Source organism: Schistocerca piceifrons, chromosome 5 (genome assembly GCF_021461385.2).
Source record: "Schistocerca piceifrons isolate TAMUIC-IGC-003096 chromosome 5, iqSchPice1.1, whole genome shotgun sequence".
Classification (NCBI taxonomy): Eukaryota; Metazoa; Arthropoda; class Insecta; order Orthoptera; family Acrididae; genus Schistocerca; species Schistocerca piceifrons.
The window spans coordinates 72,004,204-72,010,203 of NC_060142.1; the positions used below are offsets into that span (position 1 = coordinate 72,004,204).

At 46.1% G+C, this 6,000-nt stretch overlaps 1 protein-coding gene across 1 annotated transcript in view; it reads right to left on the bottom strand.

The window, feature by feature from the left end:
• LOC124798231 (UDP-glycosyltransferase UGT5-like) overlaps positions 1-5,743 on the bottom strand; it is a 111,652-nt gene extending 105,909 nt beyond the window's left edge. The window contains exon 1 of the mRNA XM_047261546.1: positions 5,633-5,743. The gene's annotated coding sequence lies outside the window, so the exon portion shown is untranslated. The remainder of the gene's footprint in view (positions 1-5,632) is intronic.
• Positions 5,744-6,000: the final 257 nt, after the last annotated feature.

Genomic DNA, 6,000 nt, shown 5'->3' on the forward strand with positions numbered 1-6,000 from the left:
TTGACTAATTCGGTTCAAAGAGCGTCACTGATCTCCTACCTGTAGTGAAGTTCTGTGTAGTAGTTACACGCTTCTGACAAGATATCGCGTTGTAACGACAGCCCCTGTTCCATCAACAAGTTCTTCAATTACTGTCACATTCTGCCGCCGCACTGTTCGTAAAGTTTGATACAGTGAGGCTTTTTCCTCTGACGTGATGTCTTTTGGTTGGGATCGCGTTATCGTGCCTTCCATTTGTTTGCGATTCAGATTTGTAATTTTCGCCTAATACTTCTTTACACAGCGATAAGCGTCATCAGCTGTGATGTGGGTGGCGTGGTGTAGTTCACGGAGACTTGAGAAATAAAATTTTATTATTTGTCTGTCCTAATAGACTAATAACTTCTTACTGTTTTTCTAAGTTTCTGTTCGGCTCTATGTAGCCACCATTTAATAGTCGATCTGTACTGGGTTTTGGAGCGCTTTACTTGCTCCCATGACCGGATGTCTGCACCCAGTAGTTTGTCTTGCAACAAGCTGATGTTCATTCTCCGGTAGTCTCTGCCGTGAAACACTTCTGGCAATTGGAGGTTCATGTAGCATTGATGGGTACTGTAATGAGAAAAGCCAACTGGAGCAATACCGCTCTTCACTATATTACGGCCGACAGCGGCAGAGACGTATATGCAGTCTGTTCGGCTGGCCGAATTGCAGGCTATATGTGTGTGAATGCGACGCGGTTCCCGTGTATTTTTTGTCAGGTGTCAAGTAGTTTCAATCCATGGACGAGGTGGTCGAGATTTTCCCATTTATTGAAGTTCAGTGTTCGATTTTTTGCTGAAATAATACAGTTACAACCTCCGCTTATGATACAATTGGCGGCATACTCATTAATCAAAAAAAAAAGGCACGTCATTTTTATAAAAATAAGAACGTTCCTCTCGGGGGTTACTGCCGGATGCTGCGTATAAGCTGACAACATGAATGCAATTGGCTCGACAGGATATGCCCCGTCCATTTGTCAGCCGTATTATGTTCGAGTGATGGATACCGTCTCGTAGTAGGATTGATGTTCCTATTTAGTCCTCTTTGCTGATGTTCGTTCTGTTCTACGCAGACATCTTGTAAGAGAGCGTCGTCTACATATGTGACGTATACGAAGTCTGTATGCGCTCTGAATATTACTTCACTCTGAATTCAGTTAATGTTAATCATTGTTATGATGTACGTGAAAGTATCGGTCATTGAGAAGGAAATATAGCCGAACCACTAAATGCCGCTCTGTCCACACATTGACATTAGCACACACAGTTCAACATAAAAATACGGTTGCCGGCCGGAGTGGCCGTGCGGTTCTGGGCACTACAGTCTGGAGCCGAGCGACCGCTACGGTCGCAGGTTCGAATCCTGCCTCGGGCATGGATGTGTGTGATGTCCTTAGGTTAGTTTGGTTTAATTAGTTCTAAGTTCTAGGTGACTGATGACCTCAGAAGTTAAGTCACATAGTGCTCAGAGCCATTTGAACCATTTGAAAAATACGGTTGGCCCTCATTTCTGTCCGCTTCACCGTCCATCCTCCAAGAATCACCCGGTGGTATGCTTCGATTGTCGTCGGAGTCCTTAGGTTCCCAGGTGGCAGTTGCGGAAGTTGTCTTAGTTTAAGTTTGGCTGTTTTTCAGTTTTTCGGCCACTTGTTGGGCTACCGGCGTTAATTGTTCTGCTGCCTGAGTTGTTCTTCCGCGAGCAATGTGAAGTATCTTTTTGTCAGGCGAGGACATCTTTCTGGGACTCGGATATGGGCTTTTTAGAATTTTTTGAAGTAGGAACTGCTTGTTCGGTGACATTCGAAAGTTCGTGACACGTCAGAGTGTGATCTGTGCCATTGTCTGTAACCTGTGGTGTCATTTGTCGGTCGTTGTCGTTTGTGATGTTACATTTGTTCAAAGAGTCGGTTGCAGGAGCGTTGGATGTGACAGCAGTGTTGTGCGACGGTGCACAAGATGTGGCTTCTTCCCGTGCAACAGATTCTTTCGAAACTGAATCATCTATGAAGCATGAGGGCGGACTGACTAAGATGAGGAACATTAGATTGCGAGGTTATTGAAATGCTTGCTTGAACGTAGGACAAAAAAAAAATGGTTCAAATGGCTCTGAGCACTATGAGACTTAACATCTGTGGTCACCAGTCCCCTAGAACTTAGAACTACTTAAACCTAACCTAACCTAAGGACATCACACACATCCATGCCCGAGCAGGATTCGAATGTAGGACATTTCCACGCCAGCGCTCACAGGGACAGCACTGGTTTGCGACACAGTTACGAAAGCTTTGAAACCACACATGTTGATAAAGGACGGTATGTGAGATTGTAAATCGTTTTCAACAGTTCTCACACCATTATCCACTTTTTAGTGCGTGTTACCGCCCCACCGGTCGGGAGTTACTATGTACACTACTAAATTTAGAAAGGGCCTGTTTAGTGTACGCTAGGCCTAGTTCTGAGACGTAACCCAGCGTAACCAATGGTAACATAACTCACCTCGCCTGTGCTTGTACTCGGCATCCCCATTCGCCATTTTCATAATCCTTTGGCAGTATTCGTCGTTCCTCAATTTCGCGGTGTATACGTTACTCAGAAAATCCTTGTGCCATTCCAAAAACGTCTTCTACATCTACATTTATACTCCGCAAGCCACCCAACGGTGTGTGGCGGAGGGCAGTTTATGTGCCACTGTCATTACCTCCCTTTCCTGCTCCAGTCGCGTATGGTTCGCGGGAAGAACGACTCGCGGGAAGCCTCTGTGCGCGCTCGAATCTCTAATTTTACAATCGTGATCTCCTCGGGAGGTATAAGTAGGGGGAAGCAATATATTCGATACATCTAGAAACGCACCCTCTCGAAACCTGTACAGTAAGCTACACCGCGATGCAGAGCCGCTCTCTTGCAGAGTCTGCCACCAGAGTTTGCTAAACATCTCCGTAACGCAATCACACTTACCAAATAACCCTGTGACGAAACGCGCCGCTCTTCTTTGGATCTTCTCTGTCTCCTCCGTCAGCCGACCTGGTACGGATCCCACACTGGTGAGCAATACTCAAGTGTAGGTCGAACGAGTGTTTTGTAAGCTACCTCCTTTGTTGATGGACTACATTTTCTAAGGACACTCCCAATGAATCTCAACCTGGCACCCGCTTTACCAACAATTAATTTTATATGACCATTGCACTTCAAATCGTTCCACACGCATACTCCCAGATATTTTACAGAAGTAACTGCTACCAGTGTTTGTTCCGCTATCATATAATCATACAATAAAGGATCCTTCTTTCTATGTATTCGCAATACATTACATTTGTCTATGTTAACGGTCAGTTGCCACTCCCTGCACCAAGTGCCTATCCGCTGCAGATCTACCTGCATTTCGCTGCAATTTTCTAATGCTGCAACTTCTCTGTATACTACAGCATCATCCGCGAAAAGCCGCATGGAACTTGGGACACTATCTTCTAGGTCATTTATATACATTGTGAAAAGCAATGGTCCCATAACACTCCCCTGTGGCACGCCAGAGGTTACTTTAACGTCTGTAGACGTCTCTCCATTGAGAACAACATGCTGTGTTCTGTTTGCTAAAAACTCTTCAATCCAGCCACACAGCTTCTTGCGGTACTGGAACTTCAATGTATACTTTCGCATTTGAGATTACATTTCAAATCAGACGGTAAATATCAAAACACGTGCAGAAATAAACGCCATTCAGCAGCGGTGGCGGTAGCGCTGTGGCCACACAGCCAAAAGGTACGGCGGCGCGACCGCGGGTAGGGGTTATAAAGAGTTTATTTCGTGATTCAGAAAATTATTTATTTTCCCACGGTTGGGCCTTATCATGTTACATCAGAGTAAAAAAAACTGGTTCAAATGGCTCTGAGCACTATGCGACTTAACTTCTGGGGTCACCAGTCGCCTAGAACTTAGAACTAATTAAACCTAACTAACCTAAGGGCATCACGCATATCCACGCCCGAGGCAGGACTCGAACCTGCGACCGTAGCGGTCGCTCGGTTCCAGACTACAGCGCCTAGAACCGCACGACATCAGAGTAATAACTGTCACGGTCAATGGTACATAAAACGTAAGAACGAAATAAGCTTAGCATCATGTGTCACTGTCAAGTAACGTAGTTCAAATGAAACATCGACGATTCATAGACAGAAGTGCCACTGTGCAGTATAGAAGGTAAAAGGAAGAAATACGCAGTGAGACGAATGACACTTTTATTCAAAGACGGTAATCACAGTGAAGTCACTGGAATTTATGATGGTCCCCCTGCACATTAGGAAAAGTGGGACGTGGTTTTCAATAGGGCTTGTGATCATCACGGTCGGCAATAATGAGCTCCCACGCTCGCCACTAGGTTCGTGAGGAGTTCATGAGGTTTGGTGTTCCATCCTCCAGCAGCGCAATTGACATCTGTTGGATGAACGTTGGCGCATATGGAAGTGCAGCAATACGTCTCTGCAACGCAACCCGCACGTGCTCGATGGCATTTAAGTCTGGGGAAAGCGCGGGCCAGTCAATTCGACGAATATCTTCTGGTTGCGAGAACTACTTCACAGTTCGACACGGCCGCGCTTTGTCAGCCATAAATGCACCCGTGAAAAAACGTACTTGGGGAATTTGTACAGTATCACAATAATGCTGACCGGTGAGTGTAGCGTGTTCAAAAACGGGTCAGTACCCCTATGCAACATTATGCCTCCCCACACCATGACACCTGGACCACAAAGACGATAACGCTCGACAGTGTTACTGGGCGTATCACCTGTTCCCACCTCTCGCCATATCAGGGTACGTCCAGCATTTATGTTTCAAAACATACAAACACATCGAAAATATTCAAAGCATGTTGTTTTGTGAGACTGCTTTTCACATTTCTATGTTATCTTTTACTGCATTATGCACGATACCTACTGAAATATTTAGCATTATCGTGTCTCTTAATTGTTGATTTCATGATTTATTTCATTTTATTTTAGGATGGAGGAATCTCTTTGACGCTCTTTTGATCAACTGGCTTGGTTCAAATGGTTCAAATGGCTCTGAGCACTATGGGACTTAACATCTGAGGTCATCAGTCCCCTAGAACTTAGAACTACTTAAACCTAAGGACGTCACACACATCCATGCCCGAGGCAGGATTCGAACCTGCGACCGTAGCAGTCGCGCGATTCCAGACTGAAGCGCCTAGAACCGCTCGCACACACCGGCCGACGATCATCTGGCCTGTGGCATATTATGCACATGTCACGGGGCTATACAAAACTTTTTACTCTACCTACAACTTTTGTATTTTACGTTAATCGACAAACTGCACTTTTCCGGGCCCAGAGTAGTGTGGGTTCTAGTAAGATTTTGTTGTTAATTATGCAGCCTGTGATAGCTGTGTTTGTAACATTCGAATTATGTGATTTTCTGTTCTGACTAGGCCTAAGGACGATCTGCATTGTCCCCCCTTAATGTAGCGACCGGCTTTTAGCCTGCTCTGCCACCAGCGCATCTGGTTATAGGTTGAAGAGTTCCGGTCTCTAAAATCCGTTGCATCTCGAACCCACTCAGTGAAACATGCTTGTAGCATTGTCTTCTTTACTTACGGGGTAACCGCCTCGTGGACGGCGACAGGCGCAGTCACGAATAGCTCGAATCAGCCCAGCACTTGCAGCTGCCCGCTCGGCACAGGTCTCGGAGAGCACTGCGCAGGCGCGGTCTCTGGGAGCCCCACACGGCTCACTGCCCTCCCTTCACGGCGCTGCCACCGCCCGGGGACGGCACTCATTTAATCAGTGGCTGAGTTCCTCGATTAGCGTGAGCACGCACACACACACACACACACAAACGATCTACGCTTCTATGGCGCGACTCCCATTGGTAAGGGCCCTGTGTGCAATTTTTGCGCAGCCACAGGTCTGACGTAAAAATTAAGCTGACATTGGTGAGATGGTGTTCGTTCTGAGACAATTCC